Raw genomic sequence first — 13,261 nt, forward strand, 5'->3', positions numbered from 1 at the left:
ACATGTGCCTGTTTAAGGAACCCTGTGTCTTGCCCCTCCTCTTGGGTTTCAATCTTCCAAGTGTGTTTACAGGTAAGCATGTGGCCAGGCGGCCGGACGGTCCCACCACCAGTGACAACTCCTGGGACCTACATTCCTGCAGTTCCATCCAGGATTTCGCTCCATGGGCGGGTTCGAGCTGGACACAGGGGCACAAACATCGTGGTTTCCTCTTCTGCTTTTAAGAACTGCTTCCGACGATAATGAGGGAATCAAAAAGTGTCTGGTTGGGAAAGTAAATAGATACGAGGCAAATAAATAAAAATGCCCAGAAGCAACTACACAGAGGAAGTGACATTTTTCTGTAAGTCACTTTTCTGATGGACCGCAGGCCTGCTCCGGCGCGGGTGCCGTGGGAAGGCTTCCGGGAGAGGGGGCGGTGGCCAAGCCCCAGGGCGTCCTGATAAGAAAATCAAACAAAAAGGGGATGGACAGACCACCCGCCGGTCCTTCGAGGCCGGATTGCTGCTGTTCTCGCCTCTCCCGTCTTCCTATTCGCTCCCGGGCGCGCAGGGTCGGAGCCGGGCCTCCCCTCCCCTCGGCGCCCGGCACGGCCCGGCCCGGCCCCGCGCAGGGTCCTCCGGGCCGGGCGGCGCCCGCGTTTGAGCCTCGAGCCAGTCCCGGCGCCGCCCGAGCCGGGCCGCCGTGCGCGCCCAGGTGGGTCCCGGGCGGCGGGCGCGCGGGCCTGGGCGGCCCCGGCGGCGTCACTGGGCGGAGCGGAGGAGGACGAGGAGGAGGAGGAAGGGCGCGCGGCGGGCGCAGCCGGGAGGGGCGGGGGCGCCGCGGCGGGAGCGAGGCCGGAGCCGAGCGGGCCGGCGGGCGCGGGGCTCGGCGGCTGGGGTCGGCCGGGCCCGCGGGGTCCGCCCGGGCCGGAGCGTCGGCCGAGCGGCGGGAGGAGCGAGCGGCGCAGACAAAGAGCGGCGCCTGGGCGGGCGCAGGGCGGCCGCCGCCCGGGACCCGCGCCGCTGCCCCGGCCTCGGCGGGCGGCACGCGAGGTAAGCGGGGGGCGGGGGCTGGGGCCTGGGGGTCGGGGCCCGGGGGCTGTGGCCGGGGCGGAGGCCGCCAACTTGGGCGGCTCGCGGAGTTGCGGGGCAGCCGGGGCGGGGCGCGCCGGGGCCAGAGCCGGGGCTGGGGGCCGGGTCCCTTGCGCGGCCTGGCCTCGCGGCTGCTGGCACCTCCGGCTCGCCCCCTCCCCGGGTCCGGCGGGCGGGGCAGGCCTGCGCGGTGGTCCCGGAGCGGGGAGCGGGGAGGCCGGGCGCGCCGCCGGTAAGGACCGCGTGGATCGCCGGCCCCGCGCAGGCAGGACCGGGAGGCTTCCCGCGGCCCGCACAACTTCTGGGATCGGGACTGTTGGCGACCCCGCGCGGAGCCGCTGTCACTTGGCGTCCGGGAGGCTTCCCGCGGCCCGGGGCGCTTCGTGCCGGGCTCCGCGTCCGGCCGGGAATCGCCGGCCCCGGAAACAAAGTTTCTCACGATCGCGCTGCCCTGGTAGCTTATTCTGGGCGATCGAACCACCCAGCGGTTCTGGAAGAATTCGGTGTGTGATTGTAGGCGTAGACGGTAACTCCCTCGTGAGCGCATTCGGCGTGGAGCGAGTGGGGGGCGTGATTGCAAACCGCTTTCGTGTGTGGACCGTGGCGGTCGCCCTGAAAGGGCTGCGCGCGTGCCGGGGCTCTGGGCTCACTGGCAGCTCGTCCGCGCGGGGACAAAGCGGGAGCCGGCGCGGGGCGGCCTCTGGCACTCAGGCCAGGTCGGGTCCCCTGTGTTTGCCTTTGTTTATTTTGCCAACAGGTTTGGGGCTGAGCCTGGCAAGTTTGGGTCTGAGCAGAGGATGAGCAGGCCTCAGCGCTGGGCCCGTGCAGGCCCACTCCTGCCCTTGACCCCAAAGAAAGTGAACCCGCGAGAGGCTACGGGGTGTGGCCTGGGGGTGGGGAACCCAAAGGTATGGGAGTCCCCGCCTGGTCCCAGCCCGACTTCCTCCTCGGCGAAGCCGAAGGGATTTGGCAGGAATGAGAGTAATTTGGGGCGTGTTTTGTCCCTCTGCATCAGGTATCGTTAGCAACAGGGCTTTTCAAGGCTAGAAGCGACTGAAAATGAAATCAATCTGGGTGCTTTGAGTTGTCACAGCAGACCTAAACTTTGTTTCCAAACACTGCGCTTAATTCATTTACCGGTGTCCCCAGATATTATTAAACTGGTAAATTAATAACAGGCATCGAGCCTGGGCCAAGGGTTTAGTAAACAGGAGGGCAGTCGTGAACAGGAGGAGATGAAGTGGGTTCAATTGGGAGACTGAGCTGTCCATGTAGGTTTTTAGATGGTGGGAACAGGGATTTCCCCAGACGTGGGTGTTAACCATGATTCTGAAGCATTGACCCTAGGGGAAATCCTACATTGATGTTTCTCCTTTCCAGGTTGATTAGATGTAGTATTGATTGATGGAGAAGGCAATGGCAACCCACTCCAGTACTCTTGCCTGGAGAATCCCAGGGACAGAGGAGCCTGGTGGGCTGCTGTTTATGGGGTCGCACAGAGTCGGACACAACTGAAGCGACTTAGCAGCAGCAGTATTGATTGAAGAAAGTGGCCACATCTTAGTGGTCCTCTGGCTGCAGCTAGCTGAGGCTGAAATTGGAAACTTAAAGCAGTGGTAAGCTGGTGGTAACAAAGAGGCCTCATCTGGGCTCCAAGCTTCTCAGCTGCTCCCTAGACACACTGCGGGATTGGTCCTGGAACATGGGATGAAGTTGGGTGGTGAATTGCGTCCAGAGAACAGGCTGACCCAGCACCTTCTCTCCCCACTTAAGGTGGGGCCCGATTAAGGTGATTTCAAGTAGCTGTGCTCACTTGTCAGGCTTTGAGGTTTTCTTTATCACATGCCCTGCACTTCAGGTCTCTCCATCCCTCATCTCTTGGAAGCTGTGATGTTTCCCAGCCTCTGTTGTTTGCATCAGGCGATGACTGAGATTTTCCAGCAAACGCATCATATGTACACAGTATTTGAGAAGTGCACTATTATCCATGTTAAACATACCCAAAATCTTTCTTGTGTGTATACATACTGAATAACTTTTTTTTTTTTAATTTATTTTTCATTGCTCTGGGGCTCTGTTGCCACCCACTGCTTCCTCTTGTTTCGGAGCATGGGCTCTAGGCACACAGGCTTCAGTAGTTGTGTATGTGGGCTCAGTAGTTGCCACTCCTGGGCTGTAGAGCACAGGCTCAGTAGTTGTGGCACGTGGGCTTAGTTGCTCCATGGCATGTAGGATCTTCCTGAACCAGGGATCAAACCTGTGTCTCCTACATTGGCAGGCAGACTCTGCACCTCTGAGCCACCAGGGAAGCCCTGGATTACCTTTTAAAATACCCTAAAGTCTTCTCGATTGTCTGGAATGACCAGATCCTCTTCCTTAGTCACTTAGGTTGCCCCAACTGGACGAGGCTGTGTTACACAATTCTCCAGGACGTGCTTGCTTGTAACTACCCAGCATGGCCAACAGTGTGAACCGAGGGCGAGGGCCACACATGTTTGTCCCACACGAAGAATGGAACTGAAGGCTGCTCCCTAGAACTGCATGGCAGGGCAGTGGACCATGTTTGGAAATCTAGTAAGCTGACTTTTCAAAAATGGACAGGAAACTCCCCACAGCTCAACCCCAAGGCTTACGAAATTAATTTTCCCATCCAGATGAGTGGCAAATGGCACTTCCAAATGGTTTCTCTTTCCTCAAATGAGTGATGGAAACCCCATGTTTTCAGAGACTCAAAGTGATACTGCGATGATACTGTTAAATGCTTGAGTTAAGGCAGCTTAGAAGGAGGTCAGGACAGCCTTTTAACAGTTTTGAAAGTATGCAGCCAAAGTAAAAATAGTTTATTTCTTTAGGCCATTTTAGTGGCACTGTTGAAAATTAGACTGTTTCCTTCTCCTGCATTTCCCTTTGAATGGATCTCAAAGTATGTCAGTTTCTGAAGGTATAATCGACATTTGTCAATCATAACTGCTTCTTTCTCCCTGCCCTAACAACACACACACACACATTTGTCACAGTCGGCCCTGTGGATTCTTTGTGTTCTTTCCAGAAAATACTGACTGAGCACATGTATGTTGAATTCTGAGTCTGTCAGTCAGTCACTAAGTCTCTAGGTTCATAAGGTTTTGTTCCCAGTGCATCCAGGTCCAGACAATGGGAGGATTTGGTCTGGTGGCCTCTCTATTTGCGAAGTTCTCTGTCCAATGAATCATTTATAGTCCTGAACCTAAAACTAAAAAAAAAAAGAGAGAGAAAAGGCAAGATGAAAAACAAACCCAAATGCATAACCCCCTGGTGGGATGACTGAATATTTAATTTTTCAATAGAGTGTCTGTGCATATTAACCTGAACTGGAAACTCTGGGCAGAGCATTTGTTATCCTGACAGGGGAAGCTGGTCATTTAGTGTCCTTTTACTTCTTTTTATACCATTTGTGTTTTTAAATGTTTTTAAGAAAAGAAGCTTCGAGTGCACTCAGAAGGGAAATACTGCAGTTTCTCTTTTTGAAACAGTTTTGGAAAGTGGGATGTTTTTGCTGTTTGGTGGTTAATGTAGATCTGAAATGCCGAAGTTGGATAAAAATAATAGACGCTCATGTTCCAATGATAGATTACAGTTTACCAATTACTTTCCCATCCACCATATTTAGTATTAAAAGAACGTGGCGACCTGGGCTCTGGCCTTGACATCAGTGTGAGGACCCCAGCGCCCAGGGACAGTGGCAGGGTGACAGAGCCCCCTGCCCTGCTCAGGAGGAGGAGGTAACCCCAAAAGGTGCTGGGTGAGGTGGTCCTGGGGAGGCTGTGGATCTGCTGGCAGGTCCCAATGGGGCCAAGCATGTGGCCCCTGCCAGGCCTGCTGGTGGGACCAGGGTCAGTAGGTGACCTCATGTTCTGGTTTCAGTGTCTGAGCCTCTTTGGTCTGGATGGTTTCTGTGGGTTGAAGGGCGTTTGTCCCGGTTTAGCATATGCATGTCCACTCAGACTGTCTTCACAGATCCACAGACTGAGCGTCAAAAGGAAGCTGATTTCTTGCCGTTCTGGAGGCTGCAAAGTGATCATCAAGGTGCGGGCAGACTAGGTTCTCAGTGAGGCTCTCTTCCAGGCTCCGCTGGCCGCCTTCACTCTGTGTCCTCAGGTGCCTGGTGTGTTTGTCCCTCTTCCTAGGAGGTCACTGGTCCTCTTGGGTTAGGGCCCCACCCTTCTGACCTTGTTGAACTTCAGTTGCTGCGGAGGTTCTGTCTCCAGATGAGTCACTTGGGTGGTGAGGGCTTCAACACTTGAGTACGGGGACAGTTCTGTCCACAACAGTCACTCTTCAAAACCAGGCCGATGCTTTTAGGGCATCTCATGGCTTCTGTCTCCCAAGTGCTTGCAGACACCACTGGGGCAGGAGGGGAGGGGTGACAGCTCAGTCCCTCACAGAGCCTCATACGGCTGTGGTAGGTGGACGCTGGGACCAGATGCTTCAGGTCTCGAGGAGAGAGGACAGCCCTGACTGATGCCGTTTGTGGACATTTCCCCTTAGCCTGTGTTGGCTCAGCTGCAGCATGGTTTTGGGACCAGCATCAGCATCAAATAGGAGCTATATGCAAGTGTGGAATTTTGTGTGGAGACAAAGGCGTTTCCTGTGGATGGAACCCATGGCCGGGAGCATCACTGGGACTGCCCTCTGACTGTGGGTCCACTGGGAGCCAGGCAGGTGCAGGTGGGTTTGGTAATGTCCACCCCGATCACATGTGTGTTTCTGGCCAGCATGAGCTGTTCCAGGTGGTCACCTGTGTGAGCACAACTGCAAACCTGTCCATTCATGACTCACTCAGTCATTCAAGTGAATCATGCGACTTCTCCCCGCTCATTTGCACCGGAAACTCTGAACATCTAGGCTGTGAGTACTACCTCCTGACCTGCCGGCCTTTGGGTTAATGTCCCAGCATTGCCTCACTGCGTCATCCTGGTTTCTCCCTCACCTCCCAGATCCCATATCTTACCAGTTTTACCTCTGAGGAGTTCTTCCATCTGAGCCTGAGGTACTTACTCCTCTCTCACTGGCGCTGGCAGACCCCTCTGTTATTACCACCCTCGCCTGGTCACTGCGCCCTGGCACCCAAACCCAGCCGTGGTCCCAGTGTTGGCTCTCCATTGCCCTCAAGTCAGTGTCACCAGTGCTCAGCATGGGCCTGCACCATGGGCTCCTCCCTGCTCCCCCAGCCTCTGCGTACACCTCCCACCCCTGTACACACTGAGTGAAAACCTGCTAGTTGTGATAACAGAATACCAGCATTTATTGTCAGCTTATTTTTAAAGACTTGTGTACTTTGGGGCTGATTCGTTGCTGCCCTTGTAATAACAGCCTCGTGACACACAGCAGCTTTGTACCCCAAAACTATGCTGGACCCTTAAGGAGGGAGGAGAAGCTGGTGCCAAAAATGCTATGTCTTTTTTAACATAGGGTATTTCCTGCACACACCCCTTGAAGAAATCAATTGTTAAGAGCAGTGCTGTCCCCTTCAAATATACACATGTGAGTCACAGATGGGATTTCAAATGTCTGATAGCCACATTGGACTCCCCAGGTGGCTCAGTGGGGAAGAATCCGCCTGCCAGTACAGGAGACAGGGGTTGGATCCCTGGGTTGGGCAGATCCCCTGAAGAAGGAAATGGCAATTCCACTCCAGTATTCTTGCCTAGAGAATCCCATGGACAGAGGAGCCTGGGACAGTCCATGGGATCACAAAGAGTGGGACATGAATAAGTGCATAAGCAACAATAGCAGTAACCACATTAAAGATTTAAGAAACAAGCAAAATTAATTTTCACAATGTCTTCTTTTACCCAGTAGAGCCACAGTACTTTTATTGCCAGTGTTCAACGTAAAACCCTCTTAACGAGATGATGCACATTCTTCTGTTCATGTGCAGCCTGTGAAAGCCTGTATGCATTCTTCATCCATGGCATGCCTCTTCCCTCCCCACATTGGGGTATTCATTGGCCCTTGAGGCCGGTGACTTTATGTTGGAGAGCACAGGTCTGTACACTTTCATGATTCAAGCTTCATTTAGTCTGTGTTTTCCTAAGTTGAGATAGCTAAGAAGACGTGGTGAGAGCAACCTGGAATCGTAATCATGGTAATTATTATTCTTTAGCGGAAAGGTATAATCTCTGTCGTGCTAAGGTAGACTGTAATATTCCATGTACTCACGCAAGTTTAGAATACTAGAACCTGATTTGCTTACCTATAATCAGAATGCTTGTATATTTTACAAACGTTTTAAAATGTATTTTGACTTCTAGAGGTTAAATTACCGATGTGAAATAACTGTTTTGGGGTGATAGTTTTCAGTGTACTTCTGATATATGTTAAGTACTTAATTTCTAAGTACAGAATCTAAAGTCATAGTTTTTTTTAATATTTATTTGTGTGTTTATTTTTGGCTGTCCTGGGTCTTTGTTGGTTCTCCAGCTTTCTCTGTCTTTGGTGCAAGGGTTTCTCATTGCGGCAGCTTCTCCAGTTGCAAAGCACGGGCTCTCCGGCTCTTGGACTTAGTAGCTGCAGCGCACGGGCTCAGTAATTGCAGCTCCCGGGCTCTAGAGCACAGGCTCAGTAGTTGTGGCTCATGGGCTTAGTTGTTCCGAGGCATGTGGGATCTTCCCGGACCAGAGATCGAACCCGTGTCTCCTGCATTGGCAGGTGGACTCGTCACCACTGAGCCACCAGGGACATCCTAAAATAATAGTACTTTAGGGATCATTGGCTTCTTCCCTAACACCCACACATCACACACGTTGTAGTGATGGTAGTAATCATGTTACACACAATATTAGCTGATTCAGTGCTCACAGAAGTTGAGTGTGGCTGCTTGCTGTGTTTCTCTTCAGAGATGAGAGTAGAGAGACCTAGCAGGTTAGGCTGCATAAGGTCCCAGAGCTGGTCAGCAGATCTGGAATTCAAACACACCCTGTCTGACTGCTGAGGCTCCGCTTCTATCCCCTAAGCCAGGCCACTATCTCTTCATTAGAAGAAAAGACATAAACAGAGCTGTAAACTTTTATGATGGTGTAGGATTGGAGAAACATAATGGAGAATCACAGCAGTGGGTGGAGCTTGGGTGTCACTCATTCTGGACCTCTTATCAGCCGTGGACCCTGGAAGGACATACGAGCAACCTTGGCTGCTCCAGTGGTCCTGGGGGTGTGCTCTGGAGGCGGTGCAGTGGTGAGCTTCCCCAGCCTTGCTGCTCCTCCCCCAGCCTGCCTCCTGAGCACCGCAGGCCAGGGAGCCCCAGATGGACTCAGCTCAGAGCTGGGTCTCAGCAGTTCCGCCTCGCCCCCCCACCCCCCACCCCCCAGCCCAGAAAGCTTCCACCTCAGATGGCTGGACCCACCCGCCGGAGTGTCTTCAGGGGTGCCTGAGAATTTGCTTTTCTCGTGAGTTCTCAGGTGCTCTGGAGTTTTGGAAGCCTGCTGTTCCAAGGTCTTGGTAGGAACCTTGACGTTGACTGCCATCCTAGGCGAGGCTTGTAGTACCAGACCATCCTCAACTTCCCCTTCTGTGTTCGGAAGACCCTTGTGGCCCTGTGTGGTGGGCAGCCTGCCCTCGGGGCAGATGGAGCTGAGGTATAACTGAGAGTCTGGTTCTGTGTGTGTTCGCAGGTCGGAAATGCTGTGGTCTCCAATGGGCTGTAAGGCAGGCAGGCGCTCTTAATTCACAGGCTTAGATTTGCAGTCCAGCTGCTGCTCCTGTGGCATGTTCCAGGAGGAGTAGCAGCAAAGATTTATTTACTTAAACAAGCTTAATAATTCTCCCAGCTGCGGTGGGGGCGGCCAGCTGGGGAGGAACCTTCCAAGAGGGAGAGATGGGCGTGAGATGCTTAGTAAGGCACCAGTGGCCGACTCCTTGGACAAGCCCTTCAGCATCTGCATCCATCTTCCTTAAAGGATGTTTCTTAGTTTTGTAAGCCTGTGAGTTTTGGCTGAGCATTTAAGGATGCCTGCAAGTCAACAGGTATTTTAATGATGTTACTTGTGAGTCTGGCTGAAGAAGAAAAGAACAGTTCTCCATCCCTCTTTCCAGCTGGGTTTGTTTTTTGTTAGACTTTTTTTTTTTTTTTTAAGAATTAATACAAGAGTTTAATAAGGTCACTGGATACAGACCTAAGTTATACAAATCAATAGCCTATCAGTTATGTAACTAATTATAAAATATGATAGATGAAGAGTATTCATTTTCATTAGAAACATGTGTCTAATAAAATATATATTATGCTTCATTAGAATACCAGCTGTATTCATTTTGAGGACAGTCCCTTTAAAAACTCATGTCCCTGTTTTCAAATCTGTGTGTGTTGAGGGCGGGGACACGCCGGATTGGTGATGAAGAGCTCTCTTGTTGCTCTGAGTGATGGGAATCAGCTTGGAGACATGGGTGTTAAAAACCACAAGCTGCTTGAGTATTTTTAAGAGACCAAAAAATACCAAGGGATTCAGGGAGTTACTTTAGAAACAGTTTCTGGGCATTGGATCTAGGTGAATAGTGAGTTTTCATCAAACTGCTTTTTTTTAAGGAACATATTTAGGAACAGAATCTAGCAAGACAGATATAAGAAGACTTTTCCTTTCTTTTGATTCTTCTCTGTGTATTTTATGTTTGTGTGTGACTTCCCCACCTGACTTCAGTCATCTGCCTTCCTTACCCGCACTCAGATGGTTTTTCTTTAGGAGTACAGTTACCGCCTTCCATGGACCAGCCTGTCTTGTACGTACAAGCTCTCTTCCCTTTATTAAGCCATCTCTGCTGCTTCATTTCCCTTCTTAGAGTCTCCTTCATAGGTCTGTTTCATGTGGTTCAGGAGATAAGACTCAGAAGTGACTATAGAGAAATTATCCTCCTTGAAAAAGAAGTAGGGGAAGGACAGCAGACCCTCTGCGGTTGTCATTGTCATGCTGAGGGGGACCGTCGTGGAACTGAGGCTCTGTTGAGGATCCCAGGTGAGGGCTCTGGTGTTTAATTGTTGCTGCTTGAACTTGTCTGTGCCTTGCACCCCCAAGCTCAGGGCTGAGTGGGGGGAGGGGAGGGAAGGGTGCCCCTTTCTGGAGGAAGGAGATCCTCTTTTTCTTCACGTCTCAGATCAGAGAGGGTTGTTATCATCAAGAGCAGAAAATGTTTTCAACATAGTGCATCTTTCCATAGTGCAACATAGTGCAGATTCCCATCTGTGTTTAGATTTTCCTAGCTGTTAGGTTTGGATTGAGAAATAAGTGATTCACTTTTGCAAATACAGAATAAAAATTACCTTCTCAAATGTTGATATTAAAAAAAGAAACTTGAGACCTGACCCACTACTCTTGTATATAAATTAGTGGTTCTCAGCTGGGGGTGGTTCTGCCCTTCTGGACGATTGGCAGTGTCTGGGAACATTTTCCAGTTGTCCAGACTTGCGAGTGTGGTCCTGGTGTCCAGTGGGTCAAAGCCAGGGATACTGGCCCATCTTGGCAGTGCACCTTACTTCAAAGGGTTAACTGCCCAAAGATGTCAGTATTTCAGCAGCCTTCTTTTAAGTGACTACTGCCGTACTTGGCTTAAACCTTTTAGTTAATGGCCCATGTATTCTTTCATACAGTTGCCCTCTTGGAGATCATCCCCATCCCGCCATCCCTGGAATTTTTGTAAACATGAAAAATAATGCCTCTTTAGAAAGCTGAAGGCAAAAGGAGAAGGGGCGGCAGAAGAAGAGATGGACAGATAGCATCATTGACTCAACAGACATGAATTTGAGCAAATGCTGGGAGATAATGAAGGACAGGGAAGCCTGGCGTGCTCTTTATGGGGTCGCAAAGAGTCAGACACGACTTAGCAATTGAACAACAACAACAACAGAAAGCTGTAATGTATTTATGCATTTCTGCAGTTAAATATAAAAAGGAGAAACTTTAATTGACATATCATGGTTTATCTGTTGGTGGAAAAGTAGGGCGTGCATTGTTTTTTAAATGTTCTACTTCCATTTGGACCACAGAAATATGAAATGCTGATTTTGTAGGACACGTTAGGAAATCTAGCTGGACTGTGGTGACAACTCATTCTCCTTAGAATATCCATTAACAGGAAAGTAATGGGGTCCCTTATCGATTGCTTGTAGTAAGCAATTGATTTTCAGAGTTTGGTTTGGTGAAATATATCTATTTACTTAGGCTCAGCATCCTTAAAATTGGTGATGGTCTACAGAAAAAAATTCTTTTGTTATTACTAAAGTTTATTAGGTTCTAGGTTCAGCTTACTCTTCTTCGAGCGAATCACATCTGTTAGCTTTTGAGTGCTTTATTTCCTTTTTTGTAAGATCTAAAATAAACTCTTCAGGGGAGAGAGAACGAAAATATCACAAATTAGATGTTATCCAGGGAAAAGGAAGGGGAAAATGATAATTTGTCTGTTAGTTTCTGAGTCTCAGGGTCTGGCTCAGGGCAGAGCTGCTTGTTAGCTGCCTGGTCTGGACTGTGATATTCTGTGTACATTTTCTTTTTTTTCCCTTATGAGCAGGTCCTGACTTGAGAAAGTCAGAGAAGCCTAGATATCCAGAGGGCGGCCGGTTAGAAGTTTTCTTGGCTTAATCTTGATCTGTTTTCTGTAAATCATTTCCTGTTGCCTTGCTCTTCCTTTTTGCTTGGTCGCCTCTTATCTGCTGTCTTCCTGTTCTGTTACCAGGATAAACACAGAATCAGCACTCAGGGCGTTTTTGAACTTTTCTTGGTGGAGGTGGTTAAAAGTACAATCAGTCTTTTCTGTCCTTAGCCTCCCATCCTTGCGGGGACCGAGAAAGACCTCTGAGAGAGTCGTAGTAACTCTTTGGAAAGACCTCTTAGACAGTCATAGTAATGAGTCTTTGGACAAGCTTGGAAGTTTTGCAGTGGTGTGCTGGCTGGCTGGGTAACACTGTGTGTATCTAATTGTGTGTCATTGTATCATTCAGTTCTGACACCGGTGGAGGGAGCAAGTGTTGTTACTTGGCCACTGTGGAGAGGGGAAGGTGAGGGGCACCGGCCACAGGGACTGGCTGCAGGAGTCCTGCTGTCAGGTGATGCCCCAGCTCTAGAACTACAGATGCAGGACTTCTTTAGGGCTTTGCATTTACAGTATTGAAATCCCCTCCTTCCTCACAATAAACCATTTGCCCGAATGCAGTAACTGCTTGACTTTTAATTACAACAGTGTGTGCCATGCCAAGTCGCTTTAGTGGTATCCGACTCTATGGACTGTAGTCCACCAGGCTTCTCTGTCCTTGGAATTCTCCAGACAAGAATACTGGAGTGGGTTGCCATGCCCTCCTCCAGGGGATTTTCCCAACCCAGGGATCAAACCTGTGTCTCCTAGGTCTCCTGCTTTGGCAGTCAGGTTCTTTACCACTAGCACTACCTGGGAAGCCCAATTATAACAGGGGCTGGATTAAAACAGCCTCATCCTGAACTTCATAAATAGCTGGTCTAAATGTGAACTTGAAAGGTCTGGCTTCCTATGAGCAGTAGAGGTATGCATGCTCTTTTCCACCTGCTAGTAGCTTTTTTTTTTTTTTTTAATTTATTTGGCTGCATTGGGTCTCAGTTGTGGGACTCAGGATCTTTGGTTGTGGTGCACAGACCCTAGCTGTGGTGCTGCATGGGCTTAGGTACCCCTCGGCCCGTGGGATCTTAGTTCCTCCACCGGGATTGAACCCCTGTCCCCTAGAATACTCGAATACTTAACCACTGGACCATCAGGGAAGCTGCCCCGCCCCCCTTACACACACTGCTAGTTTGTCCAAGGTGCACAGCTCATTTCTAACTCCTCTGCACCTCTCTTTTGTGTTCTGGGAAGCAGAGGCTTAGTTCTGTTGTCTTTTGTGTGTGTGTGTGTGTGTGCCTCTGCATACCCTGTTTAGGAATTGCAACTGTGCAGTTCCTTTTTCAAGAAGGGTCTTCAGAGCAGCCAGCCTGCGTGGTAAACTGAAGATGCTGTTCCCTTTTTGTGAATCTGGCTGGAGGACCGTGTGTGTTGAGGACAAAGCTGCCTTCTCCCTCCTGATCTGACTCACAGATCAGATTACCCCCTAGTTAGCTGTCACTAAGTTGTTGAGTGGTGGCAGAGAGGAGCTGTGGCAGGAGCTACAGAAACACACAGGGGGACCAGATAGACCTGCCCTCAGGGAGCTTGTCAGC

At 50.4% G+C, this 13,261-nt stretch overlaps 1 protein-coding gene across 5 annotated transcripts in view; it reads left to right on the forward strand.

Moving 5' to 3' along the window:
• Positions 1-489: 489 nt before the first annotated feature.
• The window catches only part of NCK2 (NCK adaptor protein 2), a 112,151-nt gene continuing 99,379 nt past the window's right edge, over positions 490-13,261 (forward strand). For 2 of the 5 annotated variants that reach the window (XM_043917875.1, XM_043917876.1), the window contains exon 1: positions 797-1,034. The gene's annotated coding sequence lies outside the window, so the exon portion shown is untranslated. Of the gene's footprint in view, positions 697-796; positions 1,035-13,261 lie in introns of those variants that run through there. The other 3 variants (XM_043917874.1, XM_043917872.1, XM_043917873.1) reach the window with 2 other exon arrangements.

Source organism: Cervus elaphus, chromosome 11 (assembly GCF_910594005.1).
Source record: "Cervus elaphus chromosome 11, mCerEla1.1, whole genome shotgun sequence".
Classification (NCBI taxonomy): Eukaryota; Metazoa; Chordata; class Mammalia; order Artiodactyla; family Cervidae; genus Cervus; species Cervus elaphus.